Source organism: Ambystoma mexicanum, chromosome 3q, assembly GCF_040938575.1.
Source record: "Ambystoma mexicanum isolate Mex_15411 chromosome 3q, UKY_AmexF1_1, whole genome shotgun sequence".
NCBI classification, from domain to species: Eukaryota; Metazoa; Chordata; class Amphibia; order Caudata; family Ambystomatidae; genus Ambystoma; species Ambystoma mexicanum.
Window position 1 is genome coordinate 711929249 of NC_090926.1, and position 22209 is coordinate 711951457.

Sequence of the window (22209 nt, forward strand, 5' to 3'; positions counted from 1 at the left end):
TATGATATGCCCAAATCACCCCAGAATATATTACCCAGACACCCCCGCAAAGTCTGAAATGTGGGGGAAAAAACGCATTTTCCGCACATTTCGCTTGGCTCACCCATCGAAACACGCCCCCAACAACACATGGCCTACCGTCACGTGTTCACAAAGGTGTCCCGATGAAAAAGGTACCTCACATGTGTGGGTGCACCTACCTGGCCGCCAAGGGGAAAGCCTAAAACACAAGTAACCCCAAGTCTGTTTTCTGACCGGAATTTGAGACGCTCTGCCGACCGGCACAACATACAGATATGGGCCTCGGGTGTCCAAGCCACCGGGGAAAACAGGGAACACCATGCATTTCCGAAAAGAAGACACCCGTGGGAATCCGCAGAGGTATGGTATGCCCAAATTGCCCCTGAATGTATTACCCAGACACCCTGGCAAAGTACAAAATGTGGAGGAAAAAACGCATTTTCCGCACATTTCGCTCGGCTCACCCATCGAAACATGCCCCCAACAACACATGGCCTACCGTCCCGCGTTCCCACAGGTGTCCCGATGAAAATGGTACCTCACATGTGTGGGTCCACCTACCTGGCCGCCAAGGGGAAAGCCTAAAACACAAGTAACCCCAAGTCTGTTCTCTGACCGGAATTTGAGACGCTCTGCCAACCGGCACAACATACAGATATGGGCCTTGGGTGTCCAAGCCACCGGGTAAAACAGGGAACCCCATGAATTTCTGAAAAGAGGACAACCATGGGAATCCGCAAAGGTATGATATGCCCAAATCGCCCAGAATGTATTACCCAGACACCCCCGCAAAGTCCGAAATGTGGGGAAAGAAACACATTTTCCGCACATTTCGCTCGGCTCACCCATCGAAACAAGCCCCCATCAACACATGGCCTACCGTCCCGCATTCCTACAGGTGTCCCGATGAAAACGGTACCTCACATGTGTGGGTGCACCTACCTGGCCGTCAAGGGGAAAGCCTAAAACACAAGTAACCCCAAGTCTGTTTTCTGACCAGAATTTGAGACGCACTGCCGACCTGCACAACATACAGATATGGGCCTTATGTATCCAAGCCAACGGGGAAAACAGGGAACCCCATGCATTTCCAAAAAGAGGACACCCGTGGTAATCCGCAGAGGTATGATATGCCCAAATCGCCTCAGAATTTATTACCCAGACACCCCTGCAAAGTCCGAAAATGTGGGAAAAAATGCATTTTCCGCACATGTCGCTCGGCTCACCCATCGAAACACGGCCCCAACAACACATGGCCTACCGTCCCGCGTTCCCACAGGTGTCCCGATGAAAACGGTACCTCACATGTGTGGGTGCACCTAACTGGGCGCAAAGGAATAAGGCTAAACAACTGCCATCCCCCCCATAAAGGGTTTGTGGAGCCAAACCGTCAGATTTAGGCCTGGGGTGTTCCAGGAAAAGGGTAACCCACTGGTAACCCCAAGCCTTTCGACACAGCACAATTTGTTCATGTGGGCAACCTACAGATTTGGCCCTAGGATGTCGAAGCCAGCAAGGAAAACAGGGAACCCCATGCATTTTCCAAAAGAGGACACCCGTGGGAATCTACAGAGGTCTGCCTTGCGCAAATTGCCCCAGTTTTTATTAGCCACAATCCCCGACAAAGTGTGATATTTGGTGGGGAAAAAACACAATGTTCACTTTGTCTGGGGTTCTGGGTAATAAATTCTGGGCTGCTTCGCGCAAGTTAGACCTCGGTGCATTTGCACGGGTGTCCTCTTTTGGGAAATGCATGGGGTTCCCTGTTTTCCTTGCTGGCTTCGACACCCTAGGGCCAAATCTGTAGGTTGCCCACATGAACAAATTGTGCTGTGGCGAAAGGCTTCGGGTTACCAGCGGGTTACCATTTTCCTTTTGCACCCCCGGTAGGTGCACCCACACATGTGAGGTACCTTTTTCGTCGGGACACGTGTGGGAACGCGAGAAGGTATGACATCTGTTGTTGACGACGTGTTTCGGTGAGTGGACACAGGGAAATGTCTCTGAAATTGGCTGGAAATGCAGACAATTCTCAGACATTTCACTCTGGCCACTCACCGAAACACACAGTCAACAACACGTGGCCTACCTTCCTGCGTCCCCACACGTGTCCCAATGAAAGGCAGACCTCTTGTGTGCAGGTGTCGATCCTGAGTGACAATGGGTACATCTTTTGTATAGTAACTTCTCTGTAGTGCGCTCAGGAAACAGTAAAGTACTGGTAGTAAGTCATTTCACATGCATCTTTCCTCACACTTCCCATACATACCAGTCACAATGCAGTTGGACACGTAAGGTGGGATTTAGCACAAGGAGAAACCTCCTTGTGTAGCACAAGAAGGATCGTCCTTGTGAGCAGTGATGCCACGACAAGGCACCCATCGGATCACTGGCCATTCGTATCCCTTTCGTGTCTGCAGTCAGTTGGCATCCATTTCAGCAGTTGCACTTCTACCAAATCATTAGCACCAGAGCAAGTGTATCTACAAATGAACATATCTACACACTTATACCACGTGGACATGTGGTTACAATGTAACTGTGTCTCTAGCAAAATCTTAACTATCATTTGGCTGCAATTGTATAGCAACTGTGTCTGCATTAAAACTTTATGTGCCTGCAATCACATGTGGACACTGATAGCAAGTGCATACTGGCTCACTTGGCTACCCTGCCCTACAGGCGCTATCTTCCACACCAGCTTTGAGTATGCCAATAGCAACCATGGGCAAACATTCATATGTTCAACCGTACCCACACAAAAAACCCACCCTGCAACATGACAATCTGCAGTGCTGGAAAAGTGCATCCACAGAAATTGTATCTGCATGTTATTTGTATCTTTACCTAATTCACACACCAATCATATCCAATTCGTTCCTACAGAAGATGTGTCCCTTACACTACACATAACATTACTCGCAGTAAAACAATAAACAAGGCAGGTTGTTACGAGGTACGCAAGACACCGCTGCCATATAGTTGGTGTCCAAGTACCACTTTCATGGCACTTAGACCTCAAGGGAGGGAGCCAAAGTGGCGTGTATTATTTTGAAAAGACACCCCTTGAGTGGAGGGAACCCGAATGGTGTTCTGGTCTTCCACAATGCACCGCTTGAGTAGAGGGAGCGGGACTGGCCTTTCTTTGCATGCCAAACCTTAAGTGGAAGGAGCCAGATTCGGGTTCCTTTCCCAAAGTACGCCGGAAGCGGATGGGACTTTCCAGACGTCAATCCCGAACAGGAGCAAGCTGCACTAGCGTGCCTTGCCAAGACACCCCAAAGGGGAGTGACCCAGAGTGCTCCACCCTTCTTCTCCATGGCCCGCCTCAACTAGAGGCGGTGGAGTGACATTCCTTTCCAAGGTGCGCCTGAAGTGGAAGGAGCCTAAATTGCGTTACTTTGCAAGGCACACCACACGCAGAGGGAGCTAGACTGCCTTTTCCTTATGAGGGAGGCCTGAAGTGAAAGGTACCAGGGGTGCTGTCCCCATCTACTCCAAGGCACACCTCAAGTGGAGGGAGCTGGAGTGGCATTCCTTTCCAAGATGCTCCTGCTTTGGAAGGAACATGCATTGCGTTACTTTGCAAGGCACACCACGCGCAAAGGGAGCTAGACTGCCTTTTCCTTATGAGGCAGACCTGAAGTGAAAGGTACCAGGGGTGATGTCTCTTTCCCAGGCAGGCCTCAAGTGGAGGGGGCAGGACTAGCATTGCTTGCCAAAGCACGCCAAAGGGGAATGACCCGCATGGCACAACTCAAGTACAGGGAACCGTAATGATTACTATTTCGCAGGCACGCCTCCAATGGAAGGAGCCTGATTAGCGTTCCTTTGCAAGTCACGCTTTGAGCTGAGGGATCTAGACTGATGTAAATTTTGTAGGCATGCCTCAAGGGAAAGCTACGGCTGCGGTTGCCTTTCCAAGGCAGGCCTCAAGTGGAGGAAGCAGGACTAGCAATGCTCGTGAATGCACGCTAAATCAAGTGAAGTGAGTTGACATCCTGTTGCATTTTCATTGAAGGTACCCCTCCATCGCAGGGTGCAAGAGTGCCATTCCTTTATAAGACATGCACAATTTCAGTGGCTAAGCGTCCCTTTCAAGGAATGATGGGCATTTTCGGAAATCAGTCAATCTCCCATTATTTTTCCTTTGTATGATATAAAAGGAAACAAGGCTGAAAGCAGAGGGCAGGCTGGGGAGGGCATTGGGGACAGTACACCCGAGTATCCTTCCTCTTTCCTTGTTTTGTACACACCTTACATTTTCGGTACTGTTGTGCCTTTGTGGCAGTGGGAGAAACATAATCACCAAAGTGTCGCTCTTGCAATCTGGCCACATCTTCGACCTCTGGAAAGGAGAGAATTTGTATATGAACATTAGCCAAAGATTGAACAATTGCTAATTCAAAATCCAAAAAGGAGAGGTTGTTTTCTGGAGTAGCTGCACAGTACACCACATAAGCATTCTACGTTGCCATATGCACAATGTGTGTGGCTAATTGTTTGTACCAGAAACGCGACTTGCTTTCAGCGTGGTATGACTCAAGCACTTGGTCATTTTTGCCTACTCCTCCGATGTACTTGTTGTACTCCAGAATGCAATTGGGCTTCAACACTTGCTGAGACTGCCTGCGCAGAGGGACAGCTGAAGTACTTTCATCATGAATAGTACTTAGCATATACACGTCCCTTTTGTCGCATAATTTCACTGCCAACAATTCATCCTGCCGCAATGCCATACATTGTCCCTTGGCCAACTTCTTACACACAAGTTGTCTGGGTAAGCCTTTGCGGTTACTGCGGATTGTGCCGCATGCCAGTGTGCCCACATTGAACAATTCTTTGAACAGTAGAATTCCAGTGTAGAAATTGTCTAAATACAAATGATGTCCCTTGTGGAGCCATGGTGTGAAAAGATCCCAAACTATCTTCTCACTTGTCCCTAAATGGGCTGGGCAGCCCATAGGTTTTAGGGTAGAGTCTTTACCTGTGTAGACTCTCATGCTGCTGACATACCCAGTGGTACTTTCACACAACATGTACATTTTAATCCCATATCGTGATCTCTTGCTAGGAATGTATTGCCTGAACACTAGGCGACCTTTGAACAACACCAACGATTCATCAATGGATATGTTCTGGCTAGGAACATACACCTCTGCAAATCAGTGAGTGAAGTGGTCCAGAAATGGCTTCAGTTTGAAGAGCCTATCAAAGTTTGGGTCCGTTCTGGTTAATGCTGCCGAGTTGTCATTGAAGTGCAACATAGGGTGCAGTGCTTGAAAGCGATTTCTGCTCATTGTAGCTGAAAAAAACGGGTAATAAAGTGGTGGTATAGTAGACCAGTATATCACGACAGACGGCTTGTGTCCAATTCCCATGAGCAGAATGAGACCCCAAAACTGTCTCATTTCTACAGCGTTTGTGGGTACCCATGCTTTTGCTCTAGAGTGGGGTTTCAGAGTGGGACCCCTTGACCTCATGAACTGTGCAGCGTATAAATTGGTTTGCTGAACCACATCTGCAATGAACCCATCATCAACAAAAAGGTTCAAAAAATCAATAGGCTGAAACCCATCTGTATTCACTGTGCACCCTGATATACCAGTGAAAGCGGGCACAACAGGCTGAGCCATTGCTGGAAGCACCCAGAGCGACTCTTCAGCCATGTCAGGAACTGCCACATTGCGTGGCCATCTTGCACGTCCCGTCCCCTCCCCCTTACAGGTCCCCTGCATGTGGGAAGTGTGCAAAAAGGTGGACGCACTCTTCCTTCCTCTTCGTCATCAGATGATGACGATGATGAGTGGGAGGAGGGACTTTCGTCAATGGCCATCTCACTTCCCCAATCACTTAACTCCTGCCCCTCAGAAGCACTATCTGTTTCAAAATGCATGTCCACATCTGTGCCTTGCTCTGAGCCAGACTCCATCACTACAGCTAATGCCTCCGCACCAGACATTGATCGCCGAGAAGCCATGAGTACCTTCGGTATGGAACCCTTCACTGCCCAAAGACCAGATAAAGACTGAAACAATAAGTATGTGTGCTTCTCAAAGTATGGAACGTAGCAGAGTAAGTGGTATTCAGTGCCACAAAACTACTCCACACAAGTACACCAAAAGGTCCAGACTTTGCTCATAAACTGTACCAGCCCTCTGCAATATGACATACTCCCTGCACGCTACAATAAACGGAGTACTACTTTGCAAACACTCACGTGAAATGCTAAGGACCAGCTGACTGCTTTCCTACAAGTGGGTAGACAGCTACAACACACCTGCACCTAAAAGAAAGATAACAAAAAATCTATGGACGATGTCCTCTTCCGCTAAACTTTAAAGAAATACAAGCGTGGGGACGAGGATTTCCGCCACACTACCTATTCAGAAACAGCCAACATGCTTTGCACCATGCCCTCCTCCATGGGATGCTGGTGGATGGGAAATCGAGGTGAGAAGCAACCATGCAATGTATTAGTGATTGGGTGAGTTGAAAAGCCATAGGCAATGAAGAAGCAGAAAGGGAAGATAACTAAAGTACACGGCAGCCCCTTCCAGGCAACTGCTGGCATACTTTTGACAAAAACACCTGCTCATTCACCTAGGGGTGTCTGTTGTAAGGGGAAAGGTCACAAGGACGAAATTAATGCGAGGACAAGCAAATTGATTTAGGCTGATGCAAGCAGTGATGGGTAGCTAAAAAATAAGCAGCACAAACATACTGAATGCATTGACATGCCATGAACGCAGACAATTGCTAGGAAGTGGGAGTCTCACTCACAACATACTTACTACCATTTTTATTCACATTTCACATATTCCAGTACGTCCATCAGTTACTGGGCATCCCCCCCGTAGAATAGCGTCTGGGCAAAATCCATTATGTCTCCAATGAACATCTCCATGCCTGTTTTGGAAAGGTGCACCCCATCTCTTGTCAAACATCACAGCACCTTTGATAATGCCATGGTGAATGGTCCGTATTCTTTTGTTGCCCTCTGTCAGTCTAGTGAACTCGCCATTCAGTTTCCACACCGAGCGGTTGATGGCCCTTGTATTCCCTTGAGTTCTCCAATCCATCCTAGTAATCATCTGGGACCAGGCCACCACAGTGTTTGGAAACCTCTGTTCAATCCATTCAAGGTCCGTCATGAGCTGCTCCCGTACCCCCTTCTGTCCCACAAACGCAAAATCATTTCCTCCCAGGTGCACCACTATAAGGTCAGGGGGGGAGCCCTCTCTTTTTGCTTGGTCATCGATGATGGCTCCTCTGAGCTGGTGAAGGCGCCTCCCCCCGACTCCAAACCAATGCACTGCAAGGCCATCCCTTCCAGACCCAGATGTAGGTGGCCCTCGGAAAAGTGTGCAGCCCTTTGGATATAAGAGTGGCCCTCCCAGGGGTCAGATGCCCTTTCCTAGGAGCAGATATGTGCCCCCAGGGAGGGTTGCATGAGGTGGGGCCCTCCATTTGGGTCGGGGAGGGTGAGGGCCACCCCCCATTGCAGTACATCATTCGCTGCCAATTTAGGGTGCCACTCAGCCCCCCCTAAAAAGCAGCCTACGATTTAGTTTTTTTTTTTTGTTTACCCAACTTCGCTTGGCGCAGATGGGCATATTATTGTGCCAATCTGCCCCCAGGGGGCCCAAACCCTACTGCCACATCTATTGGGGGGCCTGTTCCACCATTTGTGGTGGCCCTCTCCTCACCCACAGTGAACGGAGGGGGGGGCACATCATGGAGCCCTTCCTAGGAGGTTCAGGAAGGGCTGCATGAGGTGTCCCCCCAGCCATTTGGGGTGGGAGGGCACCACCACAAAAGGGGGGGCAGGACCCCAATAGATGGGGCAGTAGGGTTTGGGCACCCTGGGGGCAGATTGCCAGACTAATGTGGCCATCTGCACCAAGCGAAGTTGGGAAAACAAACAAAAAAATACAAAATCATAGGCTGCTTTTTAGGGGGGCTGAGGGGCACCCTAAATTGGCAGCGAATGATGTACTGTTATGGGGGTGGCCCTTACCCTCTCTCCCCCCAAATGGAGGGCCCCACCTGATGCAACCCTCCCTGGGGGCAGATATCTGCTCCTAGGAAGGGGCATCTGGCACCAGGGAGGGTTGTATGAGGTGGGGGCCTCATTTTGGGGTGTGGGGGGGTGAGTGCCACCCCCCCGTTGCAGTACATCATTCACTGCCAATTTAGGGGGCCCCTCAGCCCCCCTAAAATGCAGCCTACGATTTTGTATTATTTCTTTTGTTTACCCAAATTCGCTTGGCGCAGATAGCCACATTAGTGTGCCAATCTGCCCCCAAGGTGCCCATTACCCTACTGCCCCATCTATTGGGGGCCCTGTCCCACCTTTTGTGGTGGCCTTCTCCTCACCCACACCGAACGGAGGGGGGGCACATCATGCAGCTCTTCCTGGGAGGTTCAGGGAGGGCTGCATGAGGTCCCTGCTTTGCAGGGATCGCTCAAAACAAGGTGCCGAAAAGGACGAGCTATCTCGTCCTTGGCACTGCATGTGCACTGCCAAGGATGAGATACGTCGCCCTTGGCACTTAAAGGGTTAAGGGTGGCGTTGGAACAGCTACACTTCCCTGTGCATGTTACTAGAGAGAACCTCGCCACAACAATTGCGGAGGAATGGCTTGTTCCAAATTTAGTAGAACACGCTGTATTTTATGTAGCAAATTGTATCGTATGTCGAAAGTTTACTGCTGGGCTCACACTGTGCACAATTGGAGGAGTTATTCCAAGACCTAATTGCCCCTTTCAGCATTTTCATATTGACTATGTCGACATGCTGCAAGTATGCAATGTATACAGATATATGATTGTAGTGCTATGTCCCTTTTTGAGGTGGATTGAAGCTGGACCGTGTACACACTCCAACTGTGCAGCAACATTTTTAGTACAAGATGTGTTTCCTAGATGGGGTATATGTGAAGTCTTGTGATCAGATAATGGCCCTCATTTTGTTAAGAAAGTCTTTGAACAAATATGTTTGTTGCTTAGTATAAAGCACACATTTTCATTGGCGTATCACCCTCAAGTGAACAGTGTCTTTGAGAGACTCAATGGCCTGCTTAAAGAAAGAATAGCCAAATTGAAGCTAACCCTGAAGAAAGGATGGTTGCGTTGCCTACCACTGGCATTGTATGCGTTGAGAAATCAACCAGGTTCTGACCACTATCTTACCCACCATGAGATAGTGACAGGGAGGTGAATGAGGACACCTTTCACACCTCCGTCTAGAAGTACAAGTGATGCCCAGACAACAGCAGAATTTTTAGGAAAGGAGTTACGTGATTACCTTACGTGCATGACTTCAAGTATCTCTGTCATTTCAGATCAGCTCAAGTGAAAGGGGTGTGGGGCAGTGCAGAACACAGAAGGAGATGCTCCAACAACTGGAATTGAAAAACTATGTATTCCCAAACTTTTTCCTGATCCACAATTTAATAGGAGGTGGCACAAGCCCCGTTTTAATGGCCCCTTTATTGTGGAAGATGTGACTCTGTGTGCAGTCAAGGTACAAGTGGCACAGCGAGTAGAGCGCCCGCTTTGACACCCGTGCAGAGCCTGTTAACGCAGGTTCGAATCCCGGCGGGGCCAAACTCAGCCTTTCATCCTTCTGAGGTCGATAAATGAGCACCACACACCGTGGGTAATAATAAGCAGCGCTCAGATACCTGAGGGTTTGTAGCGCTATATAAAAGCCTAATTATTATTATTATTTTATTATTACAAGGCAAACACGCTTGGATATTCCTCAGAGATGTGAAAATCTATGCTGGAGTACCCTCTTCACCCCCACCCCCATCAGAAGCAAGCATCGGGTAAGAACCACAGCACGTGCAGACTAGGTCTAGGACGAGGAAGAAGGACGCAGAAGCTGTTGAATAAAGATAGAGTGCATTGGACTCTGGCTTATTTTCAGGACACTCTTTTCAGTCACTAAAAAAGGAGTTAAGGGAAGCTATTTGTTCTTGAGCCACAGGAGTTTGTTGACATTGGACTGAAGCATGCTGAAGCCTTGATTGTGAAGAAAAACAATGCCAGATTTAGAGTTCCTTTTCGATGAATGGAAGAGGGAACAGTTCCCCGATTCCTTTCTCACTGAATTTGTTTTCAGAGGCATGCATGGTTATGTTATGTTATGTTATAAGAACTTGTTAAGCGCACAGTCAGCAATGGCATCATGATGCTGGAGGTAGAAGGTAGAGATAAACAGAATGTTGACTTTTTAAAATAGTAACATTTTTAGTTTACGCCGGAATCTGAGATGATCAACGGTACTCTGCAGCATGAGAGGACGTTTGTTCCAGGCTATGGCAGCCACAATAGAGAAAGAACGCCCACCTGACCGAGCCAACCTGAACCGTGGAATAGCTATGAGGAGGGCTGATTGAGAACATAGAGGCCGAATGGGAGAGTTTTGCACACATTTGGCTTGCAAGTACTCTGCTCCAATGCCGTAAAAGGCCTGATGAACCATACACATAGATTTGAACATAACACAGGTCTCAACGGGAGCCAATGTAATTGCCTCAGAAGGGGGGCCATGTGAGTACCAAAATAAGGGGGAAGAATGGCTCTTGCCGCAGCATTTTGGAGAAGTTGTAGCCACTTCATAAGATCAAGAGGCTGCCGCATGTAGAGTGAGTTACAGTAGTCCATGCTGCTTAATACTAGTACAGCCACCACTGGGGCTTGACAGTCTGTGGGAATGAAAGGCAGATCCTTCCGTAAGACCCAGAGTTTAAAATGGCCAGTCTTACAAACTGCCCCTACCTGCTCCTCCATGGCCAAAGAGGCCGAGAGTTCCACCCCCACGTTTTTAACTAACAGCACGGGCGTAGGAAGGGGGCCAAGTGAAGGAGGCCAGAAGTCAGCAGTCCAATATAGCTGGGAGGAAGCAGTCCCAACAACCAGGACCTCTGCTTTACTAGCATTTACTAGCATTGAGCTTTAGCCAGTTAGATGAAATCCAATTACCCAATTCCTCCAGGCATTTCCTCAGTCTCCCTGCAGTCTCAGACTGTGTCAGGTCCAACCAGACTAAAATCTGAGTGCCGTCCGCAAAGGAGTAATAACGGAAACTATGGCCTTGAAGAAGAAGGAGAAGGAGTGTGATATAGATATTAAACAGGATCGGGGAGAGTGCCGATCCTTCAGGGACCCCGCATGCAAAGGATACAGTAGAGGATTGAAAAGGGGGGAGAGATACCGACTGGGACCTGTCAGTGAGAAAGGCAGTGAACCAGACAAGGACTCGCCCAGACAAACCAGCGGCGGACAGACGGGAGACCAGGGTGAAATGATCAACCGCGTCAAAAGCCGCTGACAGATCTAAAAGAAGGATGGCTCCGACACCACCCTGGTCCGCCAGGCATACCACGTCATTGAGCACTGATTCAAGACAGATTCAGTGACGTGCCCTGGCCAAAACCAGATTGAAATATGTCAAAATCCCAGGAAGATTCTAGGAAATTGGAGAGCAGCAGGGAGACAAGAGCTTCCATAACTTTCTTCATGCATGACAAAAGAGAAATAGGCTGATAATTAGCTAACACTTCAGGGTCCAAGGAGGGCTAGCAAGTTGGCCATTGCTATAAAGGAGGCTTCCAGGGTGGCCACGGTGCAGTTAGCTGCCTGCCCACAGTGTGCTTGCAAGGAGGAGATTACTTTGTGATTGGACACCCCAGGCCAACTGCGTTTTCTGATGGCGGGCTTGGGCCGGTGAAAGGAGGGTGTCTTTAAAAAGATCGAGAAAGGGACAAGAAAGTGGTCGGACCAGGCCACCGGGATAGGATGGGCTGTCTCAGTTATTGTGTCTGGCGCAAAGATAAGATCCAAAGTTTTTCCTTGATAATGGGTAGGTTAAGTTACCCTCTGCGGGAGCCCATGGTCAGACATAAGGACCATAAAATGAACGTCTTGCCCAGCAGTAGCAGAGTTGATGGGCAGGTTAAAATCACCAATGACCATCACATTAGGGTGTGTAGTTTGCAATTCCAGCACCAGCGCAGGAAATAGATTGCAAAACGCTGTTCCTGGACGGCGGTATACCAACAGAATAGACAAAGTGTCATTAGCAGATGCTGCTTCAAGACCGTGCTAGATACTTTGTATTTAGTGTCATGGATCAGGGCCACTCCCCACCAGGATGAGTGGCTACACGGTCCAAATGAACCACAGCGTAATTAGCTGAAAGTGTCTGAACAATAGAGGGACCGGAGTCTCTGTAAGAAAGAGGAACTTGTAATATTACTGGATAAAAGATCATAGCAGTCCATAGTATGGGCCACTAAGGAATGTATATTAAAAAGTCTACATTGCAGAGCCAGTGGTCGTTTAGTCTTAGTGATGGCAGAGGGTTGTAGAAAACCTGTGGGCTATTTTGTGTCACAAGGCGCCAGTGATATCAGGGTTTTACGTTCCAACTTACTTGCTAATTTAATATTGCCTCTAGTATGCAGTGCATCCTGCACATCCCGAGCATGGACGGGCACAGATGGGCTTGGCTTAAGCGCGCCTTTGGTGCACTGACAGCGTGCCCGCTGTGCCCGTCTGAGAGTGAGTCTTGTACCTCCCTCTCAGAAGTAGTAGAAGCGGACTGTTCAGCCCAAGCACAATTCAAACAGTATCAACTTCAGTAGCCCAATGAATGGGAAGATGGTCAGTGAACAAAGTAAAAGGTGCACGGTAATGACAACAGTAGATTTTAAAACAATCAGGATTTTGTCATTGGTGGTGCCCAATGACAACATTTCACGGATCGTTCTTGAAGTTTTTCTGTTTATTCTGTGCACATACCTTGCGCTGGTGGGGAGAACTACTAGCGTTCATCTGTTCCTGCAAGATCCTAAGAATGGTCCAATCGTGAGGAGATTGCTTGCAGCCATAATTGAACAAATTCTTCAGCTTCCTGAGTACAGTGGGGAAAACGCAAATGCCCCTATCAGTTGATAATGCGCATATACTGGTCAGCTTAGTGTTTTACTATCTGATTGAGGAATGCCCACATCTTGTTGGGAGACAAACTGATGTCGAAACCTTCCTGAGAGACCCGAGGAACAAGGCAGCGCTCAACGAAATACTGAGAGACATCATAATTCAGGTGAACCAGTATTCTGAGAGAACATTGAGAACTGAATGCGACTTTCGAGGGGAAAGATCCAAAAATCTACTGGTTAAGGTACTTTGTTTCATGTTGAAGGCAAATCTTCATGTCTTCTGGTAAAAGGCCAATTCGTGGTCTCCACTGGGAACTTTTGTTCATCATCGTATAGCCAGCTGGAGCTGATCGAGGAACTTGTGGAGCCGATTCAGCAGCTTCCAGGAGTAGTGCATGATGTTGCCCAATTAAAAGTTATTTTTTCTTCCTTAAAGAGTAAGATGGGCCGCATCAATAACAATATCATCATGACAGATCACAAGAGACGTCCACGATGTGCAAGAAGCTATTGTTGTGAATTGACTTATTTGTATGTAATTTACACTTGCATTTTGTTCATAGTGATACTGCTCTCACTTACAGTACGCACTGCTTACTGTATAGACGCAAATGGAGCAAGGACTTCTCTGCATCTTCCTGTACAAAAGGAGGGTACAGATGTGGCAACTACAAGGCAGCCGAGACCTTATGTAATTTGTTCTTGCTCTAGAGGTACACACGAGAGCACCTGGTCCTGTGATACATGAACCAGAGTTACCTTTTGGAGGGAGGTCACGTATGGAGGTTGTAGCAGACTCTTTATGGCCATCATACGATGCTGCTAGAAAAAGGCATCAGGATAGGAAGAGGCTTTTGGGCCTTTCTCCTACACAGGTAGCACATGTAAAAACACCCAGTCCACTGACAAATGTTTCTATGATTGGTCCAGTAAGAAGAAACTATGCTGACATACTTCATGAGATAATTATAGAGGCTCATAAGAAAAGAACCAGATCTAAGAGAAGTGCTAGGGAGGATGATCATGAGCTGAATGATTACCTGGATAGTACAGCACACTTGGGGAATAACATAGGGTATCAGCATATGAAGGAAGTGGGAAGAGAGTCCTTCAAAGGAGGAATGCTTTGTATGTGCACTCCTGCTTTATAGCATGGGGAAGTCTAAGATCTTCATAGCCATTGAAATAGACGTCCAGACATCAGATTGTCTTACACACATAGCACTGTGTCATACAAGAGGAAAGTTCATGGGCCGAGATGCCTATCTGAAATGGGCAACTGAATGGACAGATTATCCAAGTGCCTTCCATGACGGAGCCCTCTGCGGGTGCACTGAAGCTTCACGACTAGATTGCCAGCCGTTTACAGGTACACACACTGTAATATCCTCGTTGACTAGCATCAGAGCTAGATATTAGTGCTATTCTTTTCTCAATCTGCATTTATTCTCTTTCACGCTAGTGTCTTGCTTCTGGGCTAGCTGCCTTTTTCCCAATGTGTGAGACCCCATGAGCCGCAATTCATCTTGCTAGAAGTGACATCCACTGAGTGGCACTTTGAACATTTTGAAATCAGGGTGAATTTCTTTTTATATCACACATTTACTTGATATTTCCAACTATATTTACCCTCACATGTAAAGCACTTTATCTTTCCACTTTAATTTGTTTTGTCCAAAATACTAGGACACATGTCATTGGACTTTGTGGACACTTCAGTCAACTATACGCTATGGGACCATATCTTGAGGTCCCCCATTTTTTACAACACCACAAGTTTTTTTCTGCACATATAGGTGAGTGTTTATGTAGACTGGGAGGACATGTGAATATATCGCTTTTTGATCCATATAGTGACCTTGATACCCATGGTGCTTTCTTTAATAATTGACCCTTAGATGTCAGCCTCTAGACCCCTTAAAATAAGCACCAGTGTAATTGACGGGGAGTATACCCTCTCAGGATATCCTGAACACGTTGACTCATACAGACTATTATAGGCGAAACATAATAATTCAACTTCAATGGAGTTTCTGCAGTTCTCTCTTTAACCCCTTAAGTGCCATGGGTATTTCTCCCCAGTGCCAAGGCCTTTTTTCGGTATGTGGCCATTGAATGGCTTGTAACTTTTTTGTTACATGAGATATTTCGACCAAATTTGGTTCCTTTTTTTGCCACATGTAGCCGGTCGTAATGCAACCCAGGAATCCTAGCTTGCTGTAGGGGGGTGAGAGAAAATAAGCAAAAAGGGCAAAAATGTTGGGTTTTTTCAAAAAATGCCAATAAAATGATGTACAAAGAAGCCTGTGGTTTTTTCCTTGTGAGAGCTAGGAACAAATGGTTTACTGTGCTGAATTCCCCAATTTCCTGGCTTTCAAGAACAGGTTGAGTAGAAACAGAAAAAAATTATTTTGATGTGGGTATCATCTGTTATGTGAGATTTAGGCGATTTTGGCAATTTCTGCCAATTGGACATGCATGGACGGAATGGGAGAAAAGGGTAGGAAAGCCGAATTGGAGGATGGAAATGCATATATTTCTGAAAAGTACACATAATTCCAAGTTTAGGAAGGGGTGATTTGCGTAGGTGAGGCAAACACTAGGTAGGGGAAAATGCCATAGATTGGGGGAAAAGCGGGAAAATGACCGAAAAAATTGTATGTGTTGAACATGGTTATTACGTCAATGGCTTCTATGAATTTTGAGAAAAGCAATGCCCCGCTACATTCCTCTGACTCTTGCAGTTAGGAAAGCACACATTTTTTGCAGTGTTTTACAAAACACGCATTACCACAAGCCAAACACTGAGCCATGGTACAAAGGAGTTTTACGCTCACGGCCTGAACAGACACATTTAGCATGTGTAAATCGGGAAACCAATGTGGTGAGGAACGGCAAGCATACATTTTTTGAAGGAGCACAGGCAGACCTTTTCAAGGGTAGGTGACTTGTGCAGGTTACAAAAGAGTATGGTGCCTAAAGCAGCGACTAAATGTAGATCAAATTTGGGAAATGAAAGGGTTGTGTGACAAAGGGCACCAGCAAATGGGTCAAAACGTTATGAAAACCACACAAACACAAAACATGGCCTACTGTCCCGCGTTCCCACAGGTGTCCCGATGAAAACTATACCTCATATGTTTGGGTGCACCTACCTGGCCGCCAAGGGGAAAGCCTAAAACACAAGTAAACCCAAGTCTGTTTTCAGACCGGAATTTCAGACGCTCTGCCGACCAGCACACCATACAGATATGGGCCTCGGGTGTCCAAGCCACCAAGGAAAATAGGGAACCCCATGCATTTCCGAAAAGAGGACAGCTGTGGGAATCCGCAGAGGTAGGATTTGGGCAAATCGCCCCAGAATTTATTACCCAGACACCCCTGCAAAGTCCGAAATGTGGGGAAAAAATGCATTTTCCGCACATTTCGCTTGGCTCACCCATCGAAACACGCCCCCAACAACACATGGCCTACCGTCCCGCGTTCCCACAGGTGTCCCCATAAAAATGGTACCTCACATGTGTGGGTGCACCTACCTGGCCGCCAAGGGGAAAGCCTAAAACACAAGTAACCCCAAGTCTGTTTTCAGACCGGAATTTCAGACGCTCTGCCGACCGGCACACCATACAGATATGGGCCTCGGGTGTCCAAGCCACCAAGGAAAACAGGGAACCCTCATGCATTTCCGAAAAGAGGACTCCCGTGGGAATCCGCAGAGGTAGGATTTGGGCAAATCGCCCCAGAATGTATTACCCAGACACCCCCGCAAATTCCGAAATGTGGGAAAAAACCCACATTTTTCACTTTGTCGGGGGTTCTGGGTAAAACATTCTGGTCCGCTTCGCGCAAGTTGGATTTCTGTGGATTCCTACTGGTGCCCTCTTTTCAGAAATGCATGGGGTTCCAGTTTTCCTTGGTGGCTTGGACACCCTATGCCCAAATCTGTAGGTTATCTCCCCAAACCCTTTTGTGGTAACCAGTGGGTTACCCTTTTCTCTTTGCGGCTAGATGGGTGAACCCACACATGTGAGGTACTGTTTTCATTGGAACACCTGTGGGATTGCGGGAAGGGATGACATCTGTTGTTGGCGGCATGTTTTGGTGGTTGAGCAGAGTGAAATGTCTGGAAATTGTGTTTTTACCCCCAAATTTGGACATTGCCAGGGTTTCTGGGTAGTAGATTCTGGGCCGCTTCGCACAAGTCAGACCTCTGCGCATTCCCACAGGTGTCCTCTTTTGGAAAAGGCATGGGGTTTCCTGTTTTCCTTGCTGGCTTCGACACCCTAGGCCCAAATCTGTAGGTTGCCCACAAGAACAAAATGTGATGTGGCGAAAGGCTTGGGGTTACCGGCGGGTTACCCTTTTCCTTTTGCGCCCCCGGTAGGTGCACCCACACATGCGAGGAACCGTTTTCATCGGAACACCTGTGGGAACACGAGAAGGTATTACATCTGTTGTTGGTGAGGTGTTTCGTTGAGTGGACACAGAGAAATGTCTCTGAAAATGGCCGGAAATTAACACAATCCTCAGACATTTCACTCTGGCCACCCAGCAAAACACACCACCAACAACACATGGCCTACCTTCCCGCGTCCCCTCACGTGTCCCGATGAAAACGGTTCCTCATATGTGTGGGTGCACATACCAGGGGTGCAAAAGGAAAAGGGTAACCCACTGGTAACCCCAAGCCTTTCGCAAATGACCATTTTGTTCATGTGGGCAACCTACAGATTTGGGCCTAGGGTGTCAAAGCCAGCAAGGAAAACAGCGAACCTCATGCATTTCCCAAAAGAGGACACCTCTGGGAATCCACAGAGGTCTGCCTTGCACAAATTGCCCCAGTTTTTATTAGCCACAATCCCCGACAAAGTTTGTTATTTGGTGGGGAAAAAAACACAATGTTCACTTTGTCTGGGGTTCTGGGTAATAAATTTTGGGCCTCTTCGCGCAAGTCAGACCTCTGTGCATTCCCACAGGTGTCCTCTTTTGGGAAATGGATGGGGTTCCCTGTTTTCATTGCTGGCTTCGACACCCTAAGCCCAAATCTGTAGGTTGCCCACATGAACAAAATGTGCTGTGGCGAAAGGCTTGGGGTTACCAGCGGGTTACCCTATTCCTTTTGCGCCCCCGGTAGGTGCACCCACACATGCAAGGTACTGTTTTCGTCGTGACACCTGTGGGAACACAAGAAGGTATAACATCTGTTGTTGGTGACGTGTTTCGTTGAGTGGACACAGGGAAATGTCTCTGAAAATGGCCGGAAATTAAGACAATTCTCAGACATTTACTCTGGCCACCCACCGAAACACACCGTCAACAACACATGGCCTACCTTCCCACGTCCCCACACGTGTCCCGATGAAAACGGTACCTGAAATGTGTGGGTGGACCTACCGGGGACGCAAAAGGAAAAGGGTAACCCACTGGTAACCCCAAGCCTTTCGCCACTGACCATTTTGTTCATGTGGGCAACCTACAGATTTGGGCCTAGGGTGTCGAAGCCAGCAAGGAAAACAGGGAACCCCATGCATTTCCCAAAAGGGGACACCCATGGGAATCCACACATGGCCAAATTGGAGGGGCGGCCCATCTCATGTAGCCCTCCCCAGGGGCAGATAATGGGGGGCGCTGTCCTGCACTCCTCCCTGGGCTCAGGTGTCCGTTCCTAGGAGCAGATATCTGGTCCCAGGGAGGGCTGCATGACATGGCACCCACTTCATTGTGGATGGGTTAGGGGGGGAGAGGGCCACCCCCCGTTCCAGTAGAACATTTGCCGGCAATGTAGGATTCCCCTCAGCCCCCCCTAAAAAGCAGCCTACGATTTTGTATTATTTTTTTTGTTTACCCAAGTTCTCTTGGCACAGATGGCCACATTAGTGTGCCAATCTGCCCCCAGGGTGCCCAAACCCTACTGCCCCATCTAGTGAGGGGCCTGTCCCACCATTTATGGTGGCCCTCTCCTCACCCACACCGAACGGAGGGGGGCACATCATGCTGCCCTTCCTAGGGCACCCTACATTGCCGGCAAATGTTCTACTGGAACGGGGGGTGGCCCTCTCCCTCCCACCCCAATGGAGGGCCCCACCTCATGCATCCCTCCCTGGCGTCATATAGGGGGGGCCCACCTTATGCATCCCTCCCTGGGTTCAGATGCCCCTTCCTAGGAGCAGATATCTGCCCCCAGGGAGGGTTACAAGGGGTGCCCCCTTTCTACTTCGGTTGGGGGGGCACCCCCTTTCATTCAGTAAAAAATCCATGGTGGCTAGTGGCCCCCCACCCCCACCACCTTTTCCCATCATTTCTTTTTTTTTACATTCCCTGGGGGCAGATAGTCAGCGATCTGCCCCAGGGTTCACATGCATGTGCCCCCATGCTTTGGGGGCCGGGAGGGGGGAGAGGGCTGCTTACTTGAAGCAGTCCCCCTCCCCCCAACTCACAAACAGATCCATGGTGGTCCAGTGGGTTGCTGGTCATGGATCGAGCGCTCTGTGCCGATCCGTGACCAGCAATGCCTCATGTAGATGGTGTCCTTGGAAAGGGGAGAACCTCCCCTTTCCAAGGACATCACTTTTTGCCATATCCCTGGTGGTCTAGTGGGCCCCAGGGCCCCAAACCCCCTCCCACCTCCCCCTTCCTTAAATTTTTCTTTTTTTTTTTATAATTCCCTGGGGCAGATGGTCAGCCATCTGCCCCAGGGTTCACATGCATTACTTGAAGCAACCCCCCTCCCCCCCAACTCACAAACAGATCCATGGTGGTCCAGTGGGTTGCTGGTCACGGATCAGCGCTCTGCGCTGATCCTTGACCAGCAATGCCTCATGTAGATGGTGTCCTTGGAAAGGGGAGAACCTCCCCTTTCCAAGGACACTGCTTTTTGTCATATCCCTGGTGGTCTAGTGGGCACCAGGGCCCCAAACCCCCTCCCACCTCCCCCCTTCCCTCGATTTATTTTTTCTTTTCACTCCTGGGCGCAGTGATCATCTGCCCCCAGGGGTCTCTGGCGCTGTGGCCCCATGCTTTGGGGCCACGGGGGGAAGGGGGCCGCTTACCTAGTAAGCAGCCCCCCCTCCCCCTAAGTCACACACGGATCTGCATTGATCCGGTGATATTGCTGCTCACGGATCGCGCGCCCTGCGCCCGATCCGCGGGCAGCAATGCCACACAATGGGTATCGTTGGAAGGGGAGGATCTCCCCTTTCCAACTAAACCCGCCTCGATCTCTGGCTTGAAATACAGCCGGAGTCGACGCAGAGAAAGAAGGGCACTCACCTTCTTTCTTTCACTGCAGCAGCCGAAAACGGCTGCTGCAGTGATTTTACTTTCGGTTTCAAGCCGACGTGCTTTGCGCACGCTGACGTGAAACTGAAGGTAATCCAGCCCCCTGGCAGTGAGGGGGTCCTCCCCCTCACATAGCCTGGGGGTTGGATTACAGTTTTGCTCGATCCCTGCGCTGCAAAACAGAGTGCCAAAACCGACGAGCTGGCTCGTCGGTGGCAACCTGGAGCGGTTTCCACTGACGAGCCGGCTCGTCGGTTGCACTTAAGGGGTTAATGAGGCCATTTTGTTTGTTTGTGGAACCCAAGGGACTCATGATGCCATGGTTTTCTAATGTTGACTCTTCTAAGACAGAAGGAATGATATCTGGCTTCTTCAAATATTTGTTCTTGATGAATGTATCACAACAATGTTTTTGAAAAATTAGGGCAACATAACTACCATGTTTGATTACTGCATAAATTCATCTCTGATAAGTCTTGGTTGATATTTATCTTTACATATGAATTCAAATTGAGTATGTTGTGATGTAATATCTTTTATGAGAGCCATATGAGTAAGCCATCTTATATAACAGAAAATGTCTTCTCTTTTCTTTTCAACGGTATCTACCATGAACCAACTACAGTTCAATCTTGGCTTCTTATGAAGAGGGATCACCCTTGAAATGCATAAAGCCACTTTGTATTGAACCAGAGGAATGTGTTTTTTCTCATTCCCATATTGGCCTCACATGTGATTAAAACTACTTGTTTGTTTTATACAGACCATGTTCATCGAATATTCATTCAAATTACTACTTGAAAGCAGCATCCTGTAAGATTAGACATGTAATTTTGTGATTCTTTATCTATAACTACTTACCACCTTTTTGGTGGACATTAGATAGTGTGCAAGGGACGGGGGGGTTCCTACTTTGGATCCTATTTTCTTCATCTGTATAACGGGGTCTTGTGCCAAGGCCTTATTTTCCTCCCTTGCACCTCTAGAACTTGAAACCAGCTCCTCTGAACTCTTCTAACAATTTGAAACATGTTCAGAATCCATGGTGTGCACCTACCAATCTACCTTCTTTTCAACTGAATGGAGAGAACCAGATGAAGATGATTATATCCAGGATACGAAGACAACAAATAGGGCGCATACTAAGAACCACGTGATCAGATACGAAAAGCCTGGAGTAAAAAGAGCTGGAATCAGATGGGAAGTAAAAGGAATACTTGAGAGTCCAGGAACATCTGCAGAAGAAATTCGTAGCTGGAAGAACAGAGGCCAGATGCAGATTTGAGGCTCAGTACTATCACAAGATGGATGGAATGAAGGAGTGGTGATCTTCAGAGCATGGATGGTAATTTGTTGGACTGAATCGACTATTGACATCATGGAACATGGATGCAAGCCATAATAGCCAAGACTTGTCAAACTACTAATCTGGGTCGATGATAGAGGAGGACCCTTGCAGATAGTGCCATTGGAGAGTGCAAAGCTGTGCTTCAGAAACAATGGCACAAGAAAGGTTGGAGAGAACCAGAACTGTGGTGTAATCTTTGATGTACCAGGAATAAAACTTGGGACAGCAGTGATCATGGATTACTATTGGGCTTGTGGAGCCAGATTGTATATGGAATTGCCCAAGGATTGGGGCAGACGATGTTCACTGGTGAATGTTCATGTTCCAGCGTGGGTGATTCCTAAATGTGACTTAAGTCTTGATAGTTTCCCAAAAGTAGATGCTCACCTGAGGAAGAGAAGATCTATGGAGCTGATTAATCAAATGAAGAGAGAGAACTATTTCTCAGACAAGTCGATAGATGCTTTTGACTACATCCCATATGAACACAGACTGTTGAGTCAGACTTCGTCAGTATTCACATTGATCTTCATGCCGAGAATCTAGGTTGGAGCAAATACCAAATGATTGCAGATTACCAGATAGGAATTGCTGCAGAAAATCAAC